General features: G+C 46.4%; 15 non-coding genes across 15 annotated transcripts; all 15 read right to left on the reverse strand.

Moving 5' to 3' along the window:
• Window positions 1-515: 515 nt before the first annotated feature.
• On the reverse strand, window positions 516-586 carry trnag-ccc (transfer RNA glycine (anticodon CCC)). The gene has a single exon. It is a non-coding gene; the product is annotated as a tRNA-Gly (tRNA).
• Window positions 587-2,055: 1,469 nt separating this feature from the next.
• Window positions 2,056-2,126, reverse strand: trnag-gcc (transfer RNA glycine (anticodon GCC)). Its single transcript has one exon. It is a non-coding gene; the product is annotated as a tRNA-Gly (tRNA).
• Window positions 2,127-3,595: 1,469 nt separating this feature from the next.
• trnag-gcc (transfer RNA glycine (anticodon GCC)) lies at window positions 3,596-3,666 on the reverse strand. The gene has a single exon. It is a non-coding gene; the product is annotated as a tRNA-Gly (tRNA).
• Window positions 3,667-5,135: 1,469 nt separating this feature from the next.
• On the reverse strand, window positions 5,136-5,206 carry trnag-gcc (transfer RNA glycine (anticodon GCC)). Its single transcript has one exon. It is a non-coding gene; the product is annotated as a tRNA-Gly (tRNA).
• Window positions 5,207-6,675: 1,469 nt separating this feature from the next.
• trnag-gcc (transfer RNA glycine (anticodon GCC)) lies at window positions 6,676-6,746 on the reverse strand. Its single transcript has one exon. It is a non-coding gene; the product is annotated as a tRNA-Gly (tRNA).
• Window positions 6,747-8,215: 1,469 nt separating this feature from the next.
• trnag-gcc (transfer RNA glycine (anticodon GCC)) lies at window positions 8,216-8,286 on the reverse strand. Its single transcript has one exon. It is a non-coding gene; the product is annotated as a tRNA-Gly (tRNA).
• Window positions 8,287-9,755: 1,469 nt separating this feature from the next.
• On the reverse strand, window positions 9,756-9,826 carry trnag-gcc (transfer RNA glycine (anticodon GCC)). Its single transcript has one exon. It is a non-coding gene; the product is annotated as a tRNA-Gly (tRNA).
• Window positions 9,827-11,295: 1,469 nt separating this feature from the next.
• trnag-gcc (transfer RNA glycine (anticodon GCC)) lies at window positions 11,296-11,366 on the reverse strand. Its single transcript has one exon. It is a non-coding gene; the product is annotated as a tRNA-Gly (tRNA).
• A 1,469-nt stretch (window positions 11,367-12,835) lies between these two features.
• On the reverse strand, window positions 12,836-12,906 carry trnag-gcc (transfer RNA glycine (anticodon GCC)). Its single transcript has one exon. It is a non-coding gene; the product is annotated as a tRNA-Gly (tRNA).
• A 1,469-nt stretch (window positions 12,907-14,375) lies between these two features.
• Window positions 14,376-14,446, reverse strand: trnag-gcc (transfer RNA glycine (anticodon GCC)). Its single transcript has one exon. It is a non-coding gene; the product is annotated as a tRNA-Gly (tRNA).
• A 1,469-nt stretch (window positions 14,447-15,915) lies between these two features.
• Window positions 15,916-15,986, reverse strand: trnag-gcc (transfer RNA glycine (anticodon GCC)). Its single transcript has one exon. It is a non-coding gene; the product is annotated as a tRNA-Gly (tRNA).
• A 1,469-nt stretch (window positions 15,987-17,455) lies between these two features.
• trnag-gcc (transfer RNA glycine (anticodon GCC)) lies at window positions 17,456-17,526 on the reverse strand. The gene has a single exon. It is a non-coding gene; the product is annotated as a tRNA-Gly (tRNA).
• A 1,469-nt stretch (window positions 17,527-18,995) lies between these two features.
• On the reverse strand, window positions 18,996-19,066 carry trnag-gcc (transfer RNA glycine (anticodon GCC)). Its single transcript has one exon. It is a non-coding gene; the product is annotated as a tRNA-Gly (tRNA).
• Window positions 19,067-20,535: 1,469 nt separating this feature from the next.
• Window positions 20,536-20,606, reverse strand: trnag-gcc (transfer RNA glycine (anticodon GCC)). Its single transcript has one exon. It is a non-coding gene; the product is annotated as a tRNA-Gly (tRNA).
• A 1,469-nt stretch (window positions 20,607-22,075) lies between these two features.
• Window positions 22,076-22,146, reverse strand: trnag-gcc (transfer RNA glycine (anticodon GCC)). Its single transcript has one exon. It is a non-coding gene; the product is annotated as a tRNA-Gly (tRNA).
• Between the last annotated feature and the right edge of the window lie 795 nt (window positions 22,147-22,941).

The following is a 22,941-nucleotide window of genomic DNA, read 5'->3' on the forward strand; positions in this document are numbered from 1 at the left end:
ACATCTAGCACAAAGAAAGTCGACTGCGTTCGTCAGAGGGCATTGGCTTTCTGCATTTGAACCTAGCAATGTCTGCTTCAGTATCTGAGGAGTTGTCAGTGGTGCAATCGTGAACAAAAATGCCCACTTCTGAGTATATGACAGAAGGAAGGTCATTGATGCAGCAGCAGAAGATGTTTGGATGAAGGGGTCGATTTTGCTGGTCCTCGGATGCTGCCTGCCCCGCTGTGCTTTTCCAGCACCACTCTAATCTCATTCGGAGTATGGAGTCTCGCCCATCATTCTGGGATCGCGGCCGGTCATCGGTCATCTCACGATGTCGATTTTACTTTATGCCATCAAGAAAATGGGACCTGCAGAACGGCGTGAGGCAGAGATTTCCGTTGCAAGCCACACGCGGAGTGAACACATTCCCGCCCTCAGGAAATTGGCGAGCCGGCAGCCATGCGAAACAGACCTCGCATCTGGCCGAACTCCGTTATACTGTGCAGCATTTGAAAGACAGCAGGCTTACATGCATTGGCCGGGAATCGAACCCGGGCCTCCCGCGTGGGAGGCGAGAATTCGACCACTGAATCACCAATGCACCGGCGGCCAGCTCCCGGCGAGAACTTTACTACAGTTTGGACTCCAGCAGGAAACCGAACCGGTATTGTTGATTTCCCGTACTGTGGCGCAGCAAAGTGACTCCAATCTCCAGCGTTTGCAGCCCTGACTATCTCCATGGCTGATATAGCGAGAAACCAAGTAGGAAAATCGCAGTGAAGCGCTGTTTGTTGGATTAGTTTGATTTTATCTGAACACTGTTTTTTTTATTTCACAATATATAAAGTAAATAATAAAACTAGGATTCTAGGCTCAAAATTATTACTTGCAAATTATAGTTTGCCTAGATGGTTCCTGACCAAGTGGAGAACGCTGTTCTTAAAATGGAAATGAGTTCTATTTTAATTATGACGTTAACTTGTTATGTGCACACAATCTGCACAACTCATATTTATAAACACGAGAACATAGAGATGGTGGTAGGAATAGCGCACAGATCAAGCCTGATCGCTATAGTTAATGATCAACTTCACTTTCCTGCCCATCCGTTGGATTTGGAAGCATACCAACCATTTCTCCAAACCAGCCTCAAATACAATATAGAACGTGGAACACAGAAAAGTACAGCACAGAACAGGCCCTTTGGCCCACGGTGTTGTGCCGAGGTTTAATCCTAATGTAATGTAACCTACGCAACCCTCAACTCACTGCTCTCCATGTGCACGTCCAGCAGTTCCTACAATGCCCCCAATGACTTTGCTTCCACCACCAGAGCTGGCAACCCATTCCATGCATTCACAACTCTCTGCGTAAAGAACCTACCTCTGACGTCTCCTTGATACTTTCCTCCTCATATCTTCAATCTATGACTCCGGCTATTGACTCTGTCTGTGCCACTCATTATTCAAAGATATTCAATGCTAGAACATCAATGACGCTCTGTTGTGAAGAACTGAGTAGGTTTAGAATCTGTGTTTATCCACTGGTTGGAGTCACATCTAGCACAAAGAAAGTCGACTGCGTTCGTCAGAGGGCATTGGCTTTCTGCATTTGAACCTAGCAATGTCTGCTTCAGTATCTGAGGAGTTGTCAGTGGTGCAATCGTGAACAAAAATGCCCACTTCTGAGTATATGACAGAAGGAAGGTCATTGATGCAGCAGCAGAAGATGTTTGGATGAAGGGGTCGATTTTGCTGGTCCTCGGATGCTGCCTGCCCCTCTGTGCTTTTCCAGCACCACTCTAATCTCATTCGGAGTATGGAGTCTCGCCCATCATTCTGGGATCGCGGCCGGTCATCGGTCATCTCACGATGTCGATTTTACTTTATGCCATCAAGAAAATGGGACCTGCAGAACGGCGTGAGGCAGAGATTTCCGTTGCAAGCCACACGCGGAGTGAACACATTCCCGCCCTCAGGAAATTGGCGAGCCGGCAGCCATGCGAAACAGACCTCGCATCTGGCCGAACTCCGTTATACTGTGCAGCATTTGAAAGACAGCAGGCTTACATGCATTGGCCGGGAATCGAACCCGGGCCTCCCGCGTGGCAGGCGAGAATTCTCCCACTGAACCACCAATGCACCGGCGGCCAGCTCCCGGCGAGAACTTTACTACAGTTTGGACTCCAGCAGGAAACCGAACCGGTATTGTTGATTTCCCGTACTGTGGCGCAGCAAAGTGACTCCAATCTCCAGCGTTTGCAGCCCTGACTATCTCCATGGCTGATATAGCGAGAAACCAAGTAGGAAAATCGCAGTGAAGCGCTGTTTGTTGGATTAGTTTGATTTTATCTGAACACTGTTTTTTTTATTTCACAATATATAAAGTAAATAATAAAACTAGGATTCTAGGCTCAAAATTATTACTTGCAAATTATAGTTTGCCTAGATGGTTCCTGACCAAGTGGAGAACGCTGTTCTTAAAATGGAAATGAGTTCTATTTTAATTATGACGTTAACTTGTTATGTGCACACAATCTGCACAACTCATATTTATAAACACGAGAACATAGAGATGGTGGTAGGAATAGCGCACAGATCAAGCCTGATCGCTATAGTTAATGATCAACTTCACTTTCCTGCCCATCCGTTGGATTTGGAAGCATACCAACCATTTCTCCAAACCAGCCTCAAATACAATATAGAACGTGGAACACAGAAAAGTACAGCACAGAACAGGCCCTTTGGCCCACGGTGTTGTGCCGAGGTTTAATCCTAATGTAATGTAACCTACGCAACCCTCAACTCACTGCTCTCCATGTGCACGTCCAGCAGTTCCTACAATGCCCCCAATGACTTTGCTTCCACCACCAGAGCTGGCAACCCATTCCATGCATTCACAACTCTCTGCGTAAAGAACCTACCTCTGACGTCTCCTTGATACTTTCCTCCTCATATCTTCAATCTATGACTCCGGCTATTGACTCTGTCTGTGCCACTCATTATTCAAAGATATTCAATGCTAGAACATCAATGACGCTCTGTTGTGAAGAACTGAGTAGGTTTAGAATCTGTGTTTATCCACTGGTTGGAGTCACATCTAGCACAAAGAAAGTCGACTGCGTTCGTCAGAGGGCATTGGCTTTCTGCATTTGAACCTAGCAATGTCTGCTTCAGTATCTGAGGAGTTGTCAGTGGTGCAATCGTGAACAAAAATGCCCACTTCTGAGTATATGACAGAAGGAAGGTCATTGATGCAGCAGCAGAAGATGTTTGGATGAAGGGGTCGATTTTGCTGGTCCTCGGATGCTGCCTGCCCCTCTGTGCTTTTCCAGCACCACTCTAATCTCATTCGGAGTATGGAGTCTCGCCCATCATTCTGGGATCGCGGCCGGTCATCGGTCATCTCACGATGTCGATTTTACTTTATGCCATCAAGAAAATGGGACCTGCAGAACGGCGTGAGGCAGAGATTTCCGTTGCAAGCCACACGCGGAGTGAACACATTCCCGCCCTCAGGAAATTGGCGAGCCGGCAGCCATGCGAAACAGACCTCGCATCTGGCCGAACTCCGTTATACTGTGCAGCATTTGAAAGACAGCAGGCTTACATGCATTGGCCGGGAATCGAACCCGGGCCTCCCGCGTGGCAGGCGAGAATTCTACCACTGAACCACCAATGCACCGGCGGCCAGCTCCCGGCGAGAACTTTACTACAGTTTGGACTCCAGCAGGAAACCGAACCGGTATTGTTGATTTCCCGTACTGTGGCGCAGCAAAGTGACTCCAATCTCCAGCGTTTGCAGCCCTGACTATCTCCATGGCTGATATAGCGAGAAACCAAGTAGGAAAATCGCAGTGAAGCGCTGTTTGTTGGATTAGTTTGATTTTATCTGAACACTGTTTTTTTTATTTCACAATATATAAAGTAAATAATAAAACTAGGATTCTAGGCTCAAAATTATTACTTGCAAATTATAGTTTGCCTAGATGGTTCCTGACCAAGTGGAGAACGCTGTTCTTAAAATGGAAATGAGTTCTATTTTAATTATGACGTTAACTTGTTATGTGCACACAATCTGCACAACTCATATTTATAAACACGAGAACATAGAGATGGTGGTAGGAATAGCGCACAGATCAAGCCTGATCGCTATAGTTAATGATCAACTTCACTTTCCTGCCCATCCGTTGGATTTGGAAGCATACCAACCATTTCTCCAAACCAGCCTCAAATACAATATAGAACGTGGAACACAGAAAAGTACAGCACAGAACAGGCCCTTTGGCCCACGGTGTTGTGCCGAGGTTTAATCCTAATGTAATGTAACCTACGCAACCCTCAACTCACTGCTCTCCATGTGCACGTCCAGCAGTTCCTACAATGCCCCCAATGACTTTGCTTCCACCACCAGAGCTGGCAACCCATTCCATGCATTCACAACTCTCTGCGTAAAGAACCTACCTCTGACGTCTCCTTGATACTTTCCTCCTCATATCTTCAATCTATGACTCCGGCTATTGACTCTGTCTGTGCCACTCATTATTCAAAGATATTCAATGCTAGAACATCAATGACGCTCTGTTGTGAAGAACTGAGTAGGTTTAGAATCTGTGTTTATCCACTGGTTGGAGTCACATCTAGCACAAAGAAAGTCGACTGCGTTCGTCAGAGGGCATTGGCTTTCTGCATTTGAACCTAGCAATGTCTGCTTCAGTATCTGAGGAGTTGTCAGTGGTGCAATCGTGAACAAAAATGCCCACTTCTGAGTATATGACAGAAGGAAGGTCATTGATGCAGCAGCAGAAGATGTTTGGATGAAGGGGTCGATTTTGCTGCTCCTCGGATGCTGCCTGCCCCTCTGTGCTTTTCCAGCACCACTCTAATCTCATTCGGAGTATGGAGTCTCGCCCATCATTCTGGGATCGCGGCCGGTCATCGGTCATCTCACGATGTCGATTTTACTTTATGCCATCAAGAAAATGGGACCTGCAGAACGGCGTGAGGCAGAGATTTCCGTTGCAAGCCACACGCGGAGTGAACACATTCCCGCCCTCAGGAAATTGGCGAGCCGGCAGCCATGCGAAACAGACCTCGCATCTGGCCGAACTCCGTTATACTGTGCAGCATTTGAAAGACAGCAGGCTTACATGCATTGGCCGGGAATCGAAACCGGGCCTCCCGCGTGGCAGGCGAGAATTCTACCACTGAATCACCAAAACACCGGCGGCCAGCTCCCGGCGAGAACTTTACTACAGTTTGGACTCCAGCAGGAAACCGAACCGGTATTGTTGATTTCCCGTACTGTGGCGCAGCAAAGTGACTCCAATCTCCAGCGTTTGCAGCCCTGACTATCTCCATGGCTGATATAGCGAGAAACCAAGTAGGAAAATCGCAGTGAAGCGCTGTTTGTTGGATTAGTTTGATTTTATCTGAACACTGTTTTTTTTATTTCACAATATATAAAGTAAATAATAAAACTAGGATTCTAGGCTCAAAATTATTACTTGCAAATTATAGTTTGCCTAGATGGTTCCTGACCAAGTGGAGAACGCTGTTCTTAAAATGGAAATGAGTTCTATTTTAATTATGACGTTAACTTGTTATGTGCACACAATCTGCACAACTCATATTTATAAACACGAGAACATAGAGATGGTGGTAGGAATAGCGCACAGATCAAGCCTGATCGCTATAGTTAATGATCAACTTCACTTTCCTGCCCATCCGTTGGATTTGGAAGCATACCAACCATTTCTCCAAACCAGCCTCAAATACAATATAGAACGTGGAACACAGAAAAGTACAGCACAGAACAGGCCCTTTGGCCCACGGTGTTGTGCCGAGGTTTAATCCTAATGTAATGTAACCTACGCAACCCTCAACTTACTGCTCTCCATGTGCACGTCCAGCAGTTCCTACAATGCCCCCAATGACTTTGCTTCCACCACCAGAGCTGGCAACCCATTCCATGCATTCACAACTCTCTGCGTAAAGAACCTACCTCTGACGTCTCCTTGATACTTTCCTCCTCATATCTTCAATCTATGACTCCGGCTATTGACTCTGTCTGTGCCACTCATTATTCAAAGATATTCAATGCTAGAACATCAATGACGCTCTGTTGTGAAGAACTGAGTAGGTTTAGAATCTGTGTTTATCCACTGGTTGGAGTCACATCTAGCACAAAGAAAGTCGACTGCGTTCGTCAGAGGGCATTGGCTTTCTGCATTTGAACCTAGCAATGTCTGCTTCAGTATCTGAGGAGTTGTCAGTGGTGCAATCGTGAACAAAAATGCCCACTTCTGAGTATATGACAGAAGGAAGGTCATTGATGCAGCAGCAGAAGATGTTTGGATGAAGGGGTCGATTTTGCTGGTCCTCGGATGCTGCCTGCCCCTCTGTGCTTTTCCAGCACCACTCTAATCTCATTCGGAGTATGGAGTCTCGCCCATCATTCTGGGATCGCGGCCGGTCATCGGTCATCTCACGATGTCGATTTTACTTTATGCCATCAAGAAAATGGGACCTGCAGAACGGCGTGAGGCAGAGATTTCCGTTGCAAGCCACACGCGGAGTGAACACATTCCCGCCCTCAGGAAATTGGCGAGCCGGCAGCCATGCGAAACAGACCTCGCATCTGGCCGAACTCCGTTATACTGTGCAGCATTTGAAAGACAGCAGGCTTACATGCATTGGCCGGGAATCGAAACCGGGCCTCCCGCGTGGCAGGCGAGAATTCTACCACTGAACCACCAATGCACCGGCGGCCAGCTCCCGGCGAGAACTTTACTACAGTTTGGACTCCAGCAGGAAACCGAACCGGTATTGTTGATTTCCCGTACTGTGGCGCAGCAAAGTGACTCCAATCTCCAGCGTTTGCAGCCCTGACTATCTCCATGGCTGATATAGCGAGAAACCAAGTAGGAAAATCGCAGTGAAGCGCTGTTTGTTGGATTAGTTTGATTTTATCTGAACACTGTTTTTTTTATTTCACAATATATAAAGTAAATAATAAAACTAGGATTCTAGGCTCAAAATTATTACTTGCAAATTATAGTTTGCCTAGATGGTTCCTGACCAAGTGGAGAACGCTGTTCTTAAAATGGAAATGAGTTCTATTTTAATTATGACGTTAACTTGTTATGTGCACACAATCTGCACAACTCATATTTATAAACACGAGAACATAGAGATGGTGGTAGGAATAGCGCACAGATCAAGCCTGATCGCTATAGTTAATGATCAACTTCACTTTCCTGCCCATCCGTTGGATTTGGAAGCATACCAACCATTTCTCCAAACCAGCCTCAAATACAATATAGAACGTGGAACACAGAAAAGTACAGCACAGAACAGGCCCTTTGGCCCACGGTGTTGTGCCGAGGTTTAATCCTAATGTAATGTAACCTACGCAACCCTCAACTTACTGCTCTCCATGTGCACGTCCAGCAGTTCCTACAATGCCCCCAATGACTTTGCTTCCACCACCAGAGCTGGCAACCCATTCCATGCATTCACAACTCTCTGCGTAAAGAACCTACCTCTGACGTCTCCTTGATACTTTCCTCCTCATATCTTCAATCTATGACTCCGGCTATTGACTCTGTCTGTGCCACTCATTATTCAAAGATATTCAATGCTAGAACATCAATGACGCTCTGTTGTGAAGAACTGAGTAGGTTTAGAATCTGTGTTTATCCACTGGTTGGAGTCACATCTAGCACAAAGAAAGTCGACTGCGTTCGTCAGAGGGCATTGGCTTTCTGCATTTGAACCTAGCAATGTCTGCTTCAGTATCTGAGGAGTTGTCAGTGGTGCAATCGTGAACAAAAATGCCCACTTCTGAGTATATGACAGAAGGAAGGTCATTGATGCAGCAGCAGAAGATGTTTGGATGAAGGGGTCGATTTTGCTGCTCCTCGGATGCTGCCTGCCCCTCTGTGCTTTTCCAGCACCACTCTAATCTCATTCGGAGTATGGAGTCTCGCCCATCATTCTGGGATCGCGGCCGGTCATCGGTCATCTCACGATGTCGATTTTACTTTATGCCATCAAGAAAATGGGACCTGCAGAACGGCGTGAGGCAGAGATTTCCGTTGCAAGCCACACGCGGAGTGAACACATTCCCGCCCTCAGGAAATTGGCGAGCCGGCAGCCATGCGAAACAGACCTCGCATCTGGCCGAACTCCGTTATACTGTGCAGCATTTGAAAGACAGCAGGCTTACATGCATTGGCCGGGAATCGAACCCGGGCCTCCCGCGTGGCAGGCGAGAATTCTCCCACTGAACCACCAATGCACCGGCGGCCAGCTCCCGGCGAGAACTTTACTACAGTTTGGACTCCAGCAGGAAACCGAACCGGTATTGTTGATTTCCCGTACTGTGGCGCAGCAAAGTGACTCCAATCTCCAGCGTTTGCAGCCCTGACTATCTCCATGGCTGATATAGCGAGAAACCAAGTAGGAAAATCGCAGTGAAGCGCTGTTTGTTGGATTAGTTTGATTTTATCTGAACACTGTTTTTTTTATTTCACAATATATAAAGTAAATAATAAAACTAGGATTCTAGGCTCAAAATTATTACTTGCAAATTATAGTTTGCCTAGATGGTTCCTGACCAAGTGGAGAACGCTGTTCTTAAAATGGAAATGAGTTCTATTTTAATTATGACGTTAACTTGTTATGTGCACACAATCTGCACAACTCATATTTATAAACACGAGAACATAGAGATGGTGGTAGGAATAGCGCACAGATCAAGCCTGATCGCTATAGTTAATGATCAACTTCACTTTCCTGCCCATCCGTTGGATTTGGAAGCATACCAACCATTTCTCCAAACCAGCCTCAAATACAATATAGAACGTGGAACACAGAAAAGTACAGCACAGAACAGGCCCTTTGGCCCACGGTGTTGTGCCGAGGTTTAATCCTAATGTAATGTAACCTACGCAACCCTCAACTCACTGCTCTCCATGTGCACGTCCAGCAGTTCCTACAATGCCCCCAATGACTTTGCTTCCACCACCAGAGCTGGCAACCCATTCCATGCATTCACAACTCTCTGCGTAAAGAACCTACCTCTGACGTCTCCTTGATACTTTCCTCCTCATATCTTCAATCTATGACTCCGGCTATTGACTCTGTCTGTGCCACTCATTATTCAAAGATATTCAATGCTAGAACATCAATGACGCTCTGTTGTGAAGAACTGAGTAGGTTTAGAATCTGTGTTTATCCACTGGTTGGAGTCACATCTAGCACAAAGAAAGTCGACTGCGTTCGTCAGAGGGCATTGGCTTTCTGCATTTGAACCTAGCAATGTCTGCTTCAGTATCTGAGGAGTTGTCAGTGGTGCAATCGTGAACAAAAATGCCCACTTCTGAGTATATGACAGAAGGAAGGTCATTGATGCAGCAGCAGAAGATGTTTGGATGAAGGGGTCGATTTTGCTGGTCCTCGGATGCTGCCTGCCCCTCTGTGCTTTTCCAGCACCACTCTAATCTCATTCGGAGTATGGAGTCTCGCCCATCATTCTGGGATCGCGGCCGGTCATCGGTCATCTCACGATGTCGATTTTACTTTATGCCATCAAGAAAATGGGACCTGCAGAACGGCGTGAGGCAGAGATTTCCGTTGCAAGCCACACGCGGAGTGAACACATTCCCGCCCTCAGGAAATTGGCGAGCCGGCAGCCATGCGAAACAGACCTCGCATCTGGCCGAACTCCGTTATACTGTGCAGCATTTGAAAGACAGCAGGCTTACATGCATTGGCCGGGAATCGAACCCGGGCCTCCCGCGTGGCAGGCGAGAATTCTACCACTGAACCACCAATGCACCGGCGGCCAGCTCCCGGCGAGAACTTTACTACAGTTTGGACTCCAGCAGGAAACCGAACCGGTATTGTTGATTTCCCGTACTGTGGCGCAGCAAAGTGACTCCAATCTCCAGCGTTTGCAGCCCTGACTATCTCCATGGCTGATATAGCGAGAAACCAAGTAGGAAAATCGCAGTGAAGCGCTGTTTGTTGGATTAGTTTGATTTTATCTGAACACTGTTTTTTTTATTTCACAATATATAAAGTAAATAATAAAACTAGGATTCTAGGCTCAAAATTATTACTTGCAAATTATAGTTTGCCTAGATGGTTCCTGACCAAGTGGAGAACGCTGTTCTTAAAATGGAAATGAGTTCTATTTTAATTATGACGTTAACTTGTTATGTGCACACAATCTGCACAACTCATATTTATAAACACGAGAACATAGAGATGGTGGTAGGAATAGCGCACAGATCAAGCCTGATCGCTATAGTTAATGATCAACTTCACTTTCCTGCCCATCCGTTGGATTTGGAAGCATACCAACCATTTCTCCAAACCAGCCTCAAATACAATATAGAACGTGGAACACAGAAAAGTACAGCACAGAACAGGCCCTTTGGCCCACGGTGTTGTGCCGAGGTTTAATCCTAATGTAATGTAACCTACGCAACCCTCAACTCACTGCTCTCCATGTGCACGTCCAGCAGTTCCTACAATGCCCCCAATGACTTTGCTTCCACCACCAGAGCTGGCAACCCATTCCATGCATTCACAACTCTCTGCGTAAAGAACCTACCTCTGACGTCTCCTTGATACTTTCCTCCTCATATCTTCAATCTATGACTCCGGCTATTGACTCTGTCTGTGCCACTCATTATTCAAAGATATTCAATGCTAGAACATCAATGACGCTCTGTTGTGAAGAACTGAGTAGGTTTAGAATCTGTGTTTATCCACTGGTTGGAGTCACATCTAGCACAAAGAAAGTCGACTGCGTTCGTCAGAGGGCATTGGCTTTCTGCATTTGAACCTAGCAATGTCTGCTTCAGTATCTGAGGAGTTGTCAGTGGTGCAATCGTGAACAAAAATGCCCACTTCTGAGTATATGACAGAAGGAAGGTCATTGATGCAGCAGCAGAAGATGTTTGGATGAAGGGGTCGATTTTGCTGCTCCTCGGATGCTGCCTGCCCCTCTGTGCTTTTCCAGCACCACTCTAATCTCATTCGGAGTATGGAGTCTCGCCCATCATTCTGGGATCGCGGCCGGTCATCGGTCATCTCACGATGTCGATTTTACTTTATGCCATCAAGAAAATGGGACCTGCAGAACGGCGTGAGGCAGAGATTTCCGTTGCAAGCCACACGCGGAGTGAACACATTCCCGCCCTCAGGAAATTGGCGAGCCGGCAGCCATGCGAAACAGACCTCGCATCTGGCCGAACTCCGTTATACTGTGCAGCATTTGAAAGACAGCAGGCTTACATGCATTGGCCGGGAATCGAACCCGGGCCTCCCGCGTGGCAGGCGAGAATTCTACCACTGAACCACCAATGCACCGGCGGCCAGCTCCCGGCGAGAACTTTACTACAGTTTGGACTCCAGCAGGAAACCGAACCGGTATTGTTGATTTCCCGTACTGTGGCGCAGCAAAGTGACTCCAATCTCCAGCGTTTGCAGCCCTGACTATCTCCATGGCTGATATAGCGAGAAACCAAGTAGGAAAATCGCAGTGAAGCGCTGTTTGTTGGATTAGTTTGATTTTATCTGAACACTGTTTTTTTTATTTCACAATATATAAAGTAAATAATAAAACTAGGATTCTAGGCTCAAAATTATTACTTGCAAATTATAGTTTGCCTAGATGGTTCCTGACCAAGTGGAGAACGCTGTTCTTAAAATGGAAATGAGTTCTATTTTAATTATGACGTTAACTTGTTATGTGCACACAATCTGCACAACTCATATTTATAAACACGAGAACATAGAGATGGTGGTAGGAATAGCGCACAGATCAAGCCTGATCGCTATAGTTAATGATCAACTTCACTTTCCTGCCCATCCGTTGGATTTGGAAGCATACCAACCATTTCTCCAAACCAGCCTCAAATACAATATAGAACGTGGAACACAGAAAAGTACAGCACAGAACAGGCCCTTTGGCCCACGGTGTTGTGCCGAGGTTTAATCCTAATGTAATGTAACCTACGCAACCCTCAACTTACTGCTCTCCATGTGCACGTCCAGCAGTTCCTACAATGCCCCCAATGACTTTGCTTCCACCACCAGAGCTGGCAACCCATTCCATGCATTCACAACTCTCTGCGTAAAGAACCTACCTCTGACGTCTCCTTGATACTTTCCTCCTCATATCTTCAATCTATGACTCCGGCTATTGACTCTGTCTGTGCCACTCATTATTCAAAGATATTCAATGCTAGAACATCAATGACGCTCTGTTGTGAAGAACTGAGTAGGTTTAGAATCTGTGTTTATCCACTGGTTGGAGTCACATCTAGCACAAAGAAAGTCGACTGCGTTCGTCAGAGGGCATTGGCTTTCTGCATTTGAACCTAGCAATGTCTGCTTCAGTATCTGAGGAGTTGTCAGTGGTGCAATCGTGAACAAAAATGCCCACTTCTGAGTATATGACAGAAGGAAGGTCATTGATGCAGCAGCAGAAGATGTTTGGATGAAGGGGTCGATTTTGCTGGTCCTCGGATGCTGCCTGCCCCTCTGTGCTTTTCCAGCACCACTCTAATCTCATTCGGAGTATGGAGTCTCGCCCATCATTCTGGGATCGCGGCCGGTCATCGGTCATCTCACGATGTCGATTTTACTTTATGCCATCAAGAAAATGGGACCTGCAGAACGGCGTGAGGCAGAGATTTCCGTTGCAAGCCACACGCGGAGTGAACACATTCCCGCCCTCAGGAAATTGGCGAGCCGGCAGCCATGCGAAACAGACCTCGCATCTGGCCGAACTCCGTTATACTGTGCAGCATTTGAAAGACAGCAGGCTTACATGCATTGGCCGGGAATCGAAACCGGGCCTCCCGCGTGGCAGGCGAGAATTCTACCACTGAATCACCAAAACACCGGCGGCCAGCTCCCGGCGAGAACTTTACTACAGTTTGGACTCCAGCAGGAAACCGAACCGGTATTGTTGATTTCCCGTACTGTGGCGCAGCAAAGTGACTCCAATCTCCAGCGTTTGCAGCCCTGACTATCTCCATGGCTGATATAGCGAGAAACCAAGTAGGAAAATCGCAGTGAAGCGCTGTTTGTTGGATTAGTTTGATTTTATCTGAACACTGTTTTTTTTATTTCACAATATATAAAGTAAATAATAAAACTAGGATTCTAGGCTCAAAATTATTACTTGCAAATTATAGTTTGCCTAGATGGTTCCTGACCAAGTGGAGAACGCTGTTCTTAAAATGGAAATGAGTTCTATTTTAATTATGACGTTAACTTGTTATGTGCACACAATCTGCACAACTCATATTTATAAACACGAGAACATAGAGATGGTGGTAGGAATAGCGCACAGATCAAGCCTGATCGCTATAGTTAATGATCAACTTCACTTTCCTGCCCATCCGTTGGATTTGGAAGCATACCAACCATTTCTCCAAACCAGCCTCAAATACAATATAGAACGTGGAACACAGAAAAGTACAGCACAGAACAGGCCCTTTGGCCCACGGTGTTGTGCCGAGGTTTAATCCTAATGTAATGTAACCTACGCAACCCTCAACTCACTGCTCTCCATGTGCACGTCCAGCAGTTCCTACAATGCCCCCAATGACTTTGCTTCCACCACCAGAGCTGGCAACCCATTCCATGCATTCACAACTCTCTGCGTAAAGAACCTACCTCTGACGTCTCCTTGATACTTTCCTCCTCATATCTTCAATCTATGACTCCGGCTATTGACTCTGTCTGTGCCACTCATTATTCAAAGATATTCAATGCTAGAACATCAATGACGCTCTGTTGTGAAGAACTGAGTAGGTTTAGAATCTGTGTTTATCCACTGGTTGGAGTCACATCTAGCACAAAGAAAGTCGACTGCGTTCGTCAGAGGGCATTGGCTTTCTGCATTTGAACCTAGCAATGTCTGCTTCAGTATCTGAGGAGTTGTCAGTGGTGCAATCGTGAACAAAAATGCCCACTTCTGAGTATATGACAGAAGGAAGGTCATTGATGCAGCAGCAGAAGATGTTTGGATGAAGGGGTCGATTTTGCTGGTCCTCGGATGCTGCCTGCCCCTCTGTGCTTTTCCAGCACCACTCTAATCTCATTCGGAGTATGGAGTCTCGCCCATCATTCTGGGATCGCGGCCGGTCATCGGTCATCTCACGATGTCGATTTTACTTTATGCCATCAAGAAAATGGGACCTGCAGAACGGCGTGAGGCAGAGATTTCCGTTGCAAGCCACACGCGGAGTGAACACATTCCCGCCCTCAGGAAATTGGCGAGCCGGCAGCCATGCGAAACAGACCTCGCATCTGGCCGAACTCCGTTATACTGTGCAGCATTTGAAAGACAGCAGGCTTACATGCATTGGCCGGGAATCGAACCCGGGCCTCCCGCGTGGCAGGCGAGAATTCTACCACTGAACCACCAATGCACCGGCGGCCAGCTCCCGGCGAGAACTTTACTACAGTTTGGACTCCAGCAGGAAACCGAACCGGTATTGTTGATTTCCCGTACTGTGGCGCAGCAAAGTGACTCCAATCTCCAGCGTTTGCAGCCCTGACTATCTCCATGGCTGATATAGCGAGAAACCAAGTAGGAAAATCGCAGTGAAGCGCTGTTTGTTGGATTAGTTTGATTTTATCTGAACACTGTTTTTTTTATTTCACAATATATAAAGTAAATAATAAAACTAGGATTCTAGGCTCAAAATTATTACTTGCAAATTATAGTTTGCCTAGATGGTTCCTGACCAAGTGGAGAACGCTGTTCTTAAAATGGAAATGAGTTCTATTTTAATTATGACGTTAACTTGTTATGTGCACACAATCTGCACAACTCATATTTATAAACACGAGAACATAGAGATGGTGGTAGGAATAGCGCACAGATCAAGCCTGATCGCTATAGTTAATGATCAACTTCACTTTCCTGCCCATCCGTTGGATTTGGAAGCATACCAACCATTTCTCCAAACCAGCCTCAAATACAATATAGAACGTGGAACACAGAAAAGTACAGCACAGAACAGGCCCTTTGGCCCACGGTGTTGTGCCGAGGTTTAATCCTAATGTAATGTAACCTACGCAACCCTCAACTTACTGCTCTCCATGTGCACGTCCAGCAGTTCCTACAATGCCCCCAATGACTTTGCTTCCACCACCAGAGCTGGCAACCCATTCCATGCATTCACAACTCTCTGCGTAAAGAACCTACCTCTGACGTCTCCTTGATACTTTCCTCCTCATATCTTCAATCTATGACTCCGGCTATTGACTCTGTCTGTGCCACTCATTATTCAAAGATATTCAATGCTAGAACATCAATGACGCTCTGTTGTGAAGAACTGAGTAGGTTTAGAATCTGTGTTTATCCACTGGTTGGAGTCACATCTAGCACAAAGAAAGTCGACTGCGTTCGTCAGAGGGCATTGGCTTTCTGCATTTGAACCTAGCAATGTCTGCTTCAGTATCTGAGGAGTTGTCAGTGGTGCAATCGTGAACAAAAATGCCCACTTCTGAGTATATGACAGAAGGAAGGTCATTGATGCAGCAGCAGAAGATGTTTGGATGAAGGGGTCGATTTTGCTGGTCCTCGGATGCTGCCTGCCCCTCTGTGCTTTTCCAGCACCACTCTAATCTCATTCGGAGTATGGAGTCTCGCCCATCATTCTGGGATCGCGGCCGGTCATCGGTCATCTCACGATGTCGATTTTACTTTATGCCATCAAGAAAATGGGACCTGCAGAACGGCGTGAGGCAGAGATTTCCGTTGCAAGCCACACGCGGAGTGAACACATTCCCGCCCTCAGGAAATTGGCGAGCCGGCAGCCATGCGAAACAGACCTCGCATCTGGCCGAACTCCGTTATACTGTGCAGCATTTGAAAGACAGCAGGCTTACATGCATTGGCCGGGAATCGAACCCGGGCCTCCCGCGTGGCAGGCGAGAATTCTACCACTGAACCACCAATGCACCGGCGGCCAGCTCCCGGCGAGAACTTTACTACAGTTTGGACTCCAGCAGGAAACCGAACCGGTATTGTTGATTTCCCGTACTGTGGCGCAGCAAAGTGACTCCAATCTCCAGCGTTTGCAGCCCTGACTATCTCCATGGCTGATATAGCGAGAAACCAAGTAGGAAAATCGCAGTGAAGCGCTGTTTGTTGGATTAGTTTGATTTTATCTGAACACTGTTTTTTTTATTTCACAATATATAAAGTAAATAATAAAACTAGGATTCTAGGCTCAAAATTATTACTTGCAAATTATAGTTTGCCTAGATGGTTCCTGACCAAGTGGAGAACGCTGTTCTTAAAATGGAAATGAGTTCTATTTTAATTATGACGTTAACTTGTTATGTGCACACAATCTGCACAACTCATATTTATAAACACGAGAACATAGAGATGGTGGTAGGAATAGCGCACAGATCAAGCCTGATCGCTATAGTTAATGATCAACTTCACTTTCCTGCCCATCCGTTGGATTTGGAAGCATACCAACCATTTCTCCAAACCAGCCTCAAATACAATATAGAACGTGGAACACAGAAAAGTACAGCACAGAACAGGCCCTTTGGCCCACGGTGTTGTGCCGAGGTTTAATCCTAATGTAATGTAACCTACGCAACCCTCAACTTACTGCTCTCCATGTGCACGTCCAGCAGTTCCTACAATGCCCCCAATGACTTTGCTTCCACCACCAGAGCTGGCAACCCATTCCATGCATTCACAACTCTCTGCGTAAAGAACCTACCTCTGACGTCTCCTTGATACTTTCCTCCTCATATCTTCAATCTATGACTCCGGCTATTGACTCTGTCTGTGCCACTCATTATTCAAAGATATTCAATGCTAGAACATCAATGACGCTCTGTTGTGAAGAACTGAGTAGGTTTAGAATCTGTGTTTATCCACTGGTTGGAGTCACATCTAGCACAAAGAAAGTCGACTGCGTTCGTCAGAGGGCATTGGCTTTCTGCATTTGAACCTAGCAATGTCTGCTTCAGTATCTGAGGAGTTGTCAGTGGTGCAATCGTGAACAAAAATGCCCACTTCTGAGTATATGACAGAAGGAAGGTCATTGATGCAGCAGCAGAAGATGTTTGGATGAAGGGGTCGATTTTGCTGGTCCTCGGATGCTGCCTGCCCCTCTGTGCTTTTCCAGCACCACTCTAATCTCATTCGGAGTATGGAGTCTCGCCCATCATTCTGGGATCGCGGCCGGTCATCGGTCATCTCACGATGTCGATTTTACTTTATGCCATCAAGAAAATGGGACCTGCAGAACGGCGTGAGGCAGAGATTTCCGTTGCAAGCCACACGCGGAGTGAACACATTCCCGCCCTCAGGAAATTGGCGAGCCGGCAGCCATGCGAAACAGACCTCGCATCGGGCCGAACTCCGTTATACTGTGCAGCATTTGAAAGACAGCAGGCTTACATGCATTGGCCGGGAATCGAACCCGGGCCTCCCGCGTGGCAGGCGAGAATTCTCCCACTGAACCACCAATGCACCGGCGGCCAGCTCCCGGCGAGAACTTTACTACAGTTTGGACTCCAGCAGGAAACCGAACCGGTATTGTTGATTTCCCGTACTGTGGCGCAGCAAAGTGACTCCAATCTCCAGCGTTTGCAGCCCTGACTATCTCCATGGCTGATATAGCGAGAAACCAAGTAGGAAAATCGCAGTGAAGCGCTGTTTGTTGGATTAGTTTGATTTTATCTGAACACTGTTTTTTTTATTTCACAATATATAAAGTAAATAATAAAACTAGGATTCTAGGCTCAAAATTATTACTTGCAAATTATAGTTTGCCTAGATGGTTCCTGACCAAGTGGAGAACGCTGTTCTTAAAATGGAAATGAGTTCTATTTTAATTATGACGTTAACTTGTTATGTGCACACAATCTGCACAACTCATATTTATAAACACGAGAACATAGAGATGGTGGTAGGAATAGCGCACAGATCAAGCCTGATCGCTATAGTTAATGATCAACTTCACTTTCCTGCCCATCCGTTGGATTTGGAAGCATACCAACCATTTCTCCAAACCAGCCTCAAATACAATATAGAACGTGGAACACAGAAAAGTACAGCACAGAACAGGCCCTTTGGCCCACGGTGTTGTGCCGAGGTTTAATCCTAATGTAATGTAACCTACGCAACCCTCAACTCACTGCTCTCCATGTGCACGTCCAGCAGTTCCTACAATGCCCCCAATGACTTTGCTTCCACCACCAGAGCTGGCAACCCATTCCATGCATTCACAACTCTCTGCGTAAAGAACCTACCTCTGACGTCTCCTTGATACTTTCCTCCTCATATCTTCAATCTATGACTCCGGCTATTGACTCTGTCTGTGCCACTCATTATTCAAAGATATTCAATGCTAGAACATCAATGACGCTCTGTTGTGAAGAACTGAGTAGGTTTAGAATCTGTGTTTATCCACTGGTTGGAGTCACATCTAGCACAAAGAAAGTCGACTGCGTTCGTCAGAGGGCATTGGCTTTCTGCATTTGAACCTAGCAATGTCTGCTTCAGTATCTGAGGAGTTGTCAGTGGTGCAATCGTGAACAAAAATGCCCACTTCTGAGTATATGACAGAAGGAAGGTCATTGATGCAGCAGCAGAAGATGTTTGGATGAAGGGGTCGATTTTGCTGCTCCTCGGATGCTGCCTGCCCCTCTGTGCTTTTCCAGCACCACTCTAATCTCATTCGGAGTATGGAGTCTCGCCCATCATTCTGGGATCGCGGCCGGTCATCGGTCATCTCACGATGTCGATTTTACTTTATGCCATCAAGAAAATGGGACCTGCAGAACGGCGTGAGGCAGAGATTTCCGTTGCAAGCCACACGCGGAGTGAACACATTCCCGCCCTCAGGAAATTGGCGAGCCGGCAGCCATGCGAAACAGACCTCGCATCTGGCCGAACTCCGTTATACTGTGCAGCATTTGAAAGACAGCAGGCTTACATGCATTGGCCGGGAATCGAACCCGGGCCTCCCGCGTGGCAGGCGAGAATTCTACCACTGAACCACCAATGCACCGGCGGCCAGCTCCCGGCGAGAACTTTACTACAGTTTGGACTCCAGCAGGAAACCGAACCGGTATTGTTGATTTCCCGTACTGTGGCGCAGCAAAGTGACTCCAATCTCCAGCGTTTGCAGCCCTGACTATCTCCATGGCTGATATAGCGAGAAACCAAGTAGGAAAATCGCAGTGAAGCGCTGTTTGTTGGATTAGTTTGATTTTATCTGAACACTGTTTTTTTTATTTCACAATATATAAAGTAAATAATAAAACTAGGATTCTAGGCTCAAAATTATTACTTGCAAATTATAGTTTGCCTAGATGGTTCCTGACCAAGTGGAGAACGCTGTTCTTAAAATGGAAATGAGTTCTATTTTAATTATGACGTTAACTTGTTATGTGCACACAATCTGCACAACTCATATTTATAAACACGAGAACATAGAGATGGTGGTAGGAATAGCGCACAGATCAAGCCTGATCGCTATAGTTAATGATCAACTTCACTTTCCTGCCCATCCGTTGGATTTGGAAGCATACCAACCATTTCTCCAAACCAGCCTCAAATACAATATAGAACGTGGAACACAGAAAAGTACAGCACAGAACAGGCCCTTTGGCCCACGGTGTTGTGCCGAGGTTTAATCCTAATGTAATGTAACCTACGCAACCCTCAACTCACTGCTCTCCATGTGCACGTCCAGCAGTTCCTACAATGCCCCCAATGACTTTGCTTCCACCACCAGAGCTGGCAACCCATTCCATGCATTCACAACTCTCTGCGTAAAGAACCTACCTCTGACGTCTCCTTGATACTTTCCTCCTCATATCTTCAATCTATGACTCCGGCTATTGACTCTGTCTGTGCCACTCATTATTCAAAGATATTCAATGCTAGAACATCAATGACGCTCTGTTGTGAAGAACTGAGTAGGTTTAGAATCTGTGTTTATCCACTGGTTGGAGTCACATCTAGCACAAAGAAAGTCGACTGCGTTCGTCAGAGGGCATTGGCTTTCTGCATTTGAACCTAGCAATGTCTGCTTCAGTATCTGAGGAGTTGTCAGTGGTGCAATCGTGAACAAAAATGCCCACTTCTGAGTATATGACAGAAGGAAGGTCATTGATGCAGCAGCAGAAGATGTTTGGATGAAGGGGTCGATTTTGCTGGTCCTCGGATGCTGCCTGCCCCTCTGTGCTTTTCCAGCACCACTCTAATCTCATTCGGAGTATGGAGTCTCGCCCATCATTCTGGGATCGCGGCCGGTCATCGGTCATCTCACGATGTCGATTTTACTTTATGCCATCAAGAAAATGGGACCTGCAGAACGGCGTGAGGCAGAGATTTCCGTTGCAAGCCACACGCGGAGTGAACACATTCCCGCCCTCAGGAAATTGGCGAGCCGGCAGCCATGCGAAACAGACCTCGCATCTGGCCGAACTCCGTTATACTGTGCAGCATTTGAAAGACAGCAGGCTTACATGCATTGGCCGGGAATCGAACCCGGGCCTCCCGCGTGGCAGGCGAGAATTCTACCACTGAACCACCAATGCACCGGCGGCCAGCTCCCGGCGAGAACTTTACTACAGTTTGGACTCCAGCAGGAAACCGAACCGGTATTGTTGATTTCCCGTACTGTGGCGCAGCAAAGTGACTCCAATCTCCAGCGTTTGCAGCCCTGACTATCTCCATGGCTGATATAGCGAGAAACCAAGTAGGAAAATCGCAGTGAAGCGCTGTTTGTTGGATTAGTTTGATTTTATCTGAACACTGTTTTTTTTATTTCACAATATATAAAGTAAATAATAAAACTAGGATTCTAGGCTCAAAATTATTACTTGCAAATTATAGTTTGCCTAGATGGTTCCTGACCAAGTGGAGAACGCTGTTCTTAAAATGGAAATGAGTTCTATTTTAATTATGACGTTAACTTGTTATGTGCACACAATCTGCACAACTCATATTTATAAACACGAGAACATAGAGATGGTGGTAGGAATAGCGCACAGATCAAGCCTGATCGCTATAGTTAATGATCAACTTCACTTTCCTGCCCATCCGTTGGATTTGGAAGCATACCAACCATTTCTCCAAACCAGCCTCAAATACAATATAGAACGTGGAACACAGAAAAGTACAGCACAGAACAGGCCCTTTGGCCCACGGTGTTGTGCCGAGGTTTAATCCTAATGTAATGTAACCTACGCAACCCTCAACTCACTGCTCTCCATGTGCACGTCCAGCAGTTCCTACAATGCCCCCAATGACTTTGCTTCCACCACCAGAGCTGGCAACCCATTCCATGCATTCACAACTCTCTGCGTAAAGAACCTACCTCTGACGTCTCCTTGATACTTTCCTCCTCATATCTTCAATCTATGACTCCGGCTATTGACTCTGTCTGTGCCACTCATTATTCAAAGATATTCAATGCTAGAACATCAATGACGCTCTGTTGTGAAGAACTGAGTAGGTTTAGAATCTGTGTTTATCCACTGGTTGGAGTCACATCTAGCACAAAGAAAGTCGACTGCGTTCGTCAGAGGGCATTGGCTTTCTGCATTTGAACCTAGCAATGTCTGCTTCAGTATCTGAGGAGTTGTCAGTGGTGCAATCGTGAACAAAAATGCCCACTTCTGAGTATATGACAGAAGGAAGGTCATTGATGCAGCAGCAGAAGATGTTTGGATGAAGGGGTCGATTTTGCTGGTCCTCGGATGCTGCCTGCCCCGCTGTGCTTTTCCAGCACCACTCTAATCTCATTCGGAGTATGGAGTCTCGCCCATCATTCTGGGATCGCGGCCGGTCATCGGTCATCTCACGATGTCGATTTTACTTTATGCCATCAAGAAAATGGGACCTGCAGAACGGCGTGAGGCAGAGATTTCCGTTGCAAGCCACACGCGGAGTGAACACATTCCCGCCCTCAGGAAATTGGCGAGCCGGCAGCCATGCGAAACAGACCTCGCATCTGGCCGAACTCCGTTATACTGTGCAGCATTTGAAAGACAGCAGGCTTACATGCATTGGCCGGGAATCGAACCCGGGCCTCCCGCGTGGCAGGCGAGAATTCTACCACTGAACCACCAATGCACCGGCGGCCAGCTCCCGGCGAGAACTTTACTACAGTTTGGACTCCAGCAGGAAACCGAACCGGTATTGTTGATTTCCCGTACTGTGGCGCAGCAAAGTGACTCCAATCTCCAGCGTTTGCAGCCCTGACTATCTCCATGGCTGATATAGCGAGAAACCAAGTAGGAAAATCGCAGTGAAGCGCTGTTTGTTGGATTAGTTTGATTTTATCTGAACACTGTTTTTTTATTTCACAATATATAAAGTAAATAATAAAACTAGGATTCTAGGCTCAAAATTATTACTTGCAAATTATAGTTTGCCTAGATGGTTCCTGACCAAGTGGAGAACGCTGTTCTTAAAATGGAAATGAGTTCTATTTTAATTATGACGTTAACTTGTTATGTGCACACAATCTGCACAACTCATATTTATAAACACGAGAACATAGAGATGGTGGTAGGAATAGCGCACAGATCAAGCCTGATCGCTATAGTTAATGATCAACTTCACTTTCCTGCCCATCCGTTGGATTTGGAAGCATACCAACCATTTCTCCAAACCAGCCTCAAATACAATATAGAACGTGGAACACAGAAAAGTACAGCACAGAACAGGCCCTTTGGCCCACGGTGTTGTGCCGAGGTTTAATCCTAATGTAATGTAACCTACGCAACCCTCAACTCACTGCTCTCCATGTGCACGTCCAGCAGTTCCTACAATGCCCCCAATGACTTTGCTTCCACCACCAGAGCTGGCAACCCATTCCATGCATTCACAACTCTCTGCGTAAAGAACCTACCTCTGACGTCTCCT

Source organism: Hemiscyllium ocellatum, chromosome 35 (assembly GCF_020745735.1).
Source record: "Hemiscyllium ocellatum isolate sHemOce1 chromosome 35, sHemOce1.pat.X.cur, whole genome shotgun sequence".
NCBI lineage: Eukaryota > Metazoa > Chordata > Chondrichthyes > Orectolobiformes > Hemiscylliidae > Hemiscyllium > Hemiscyllium ocellatum.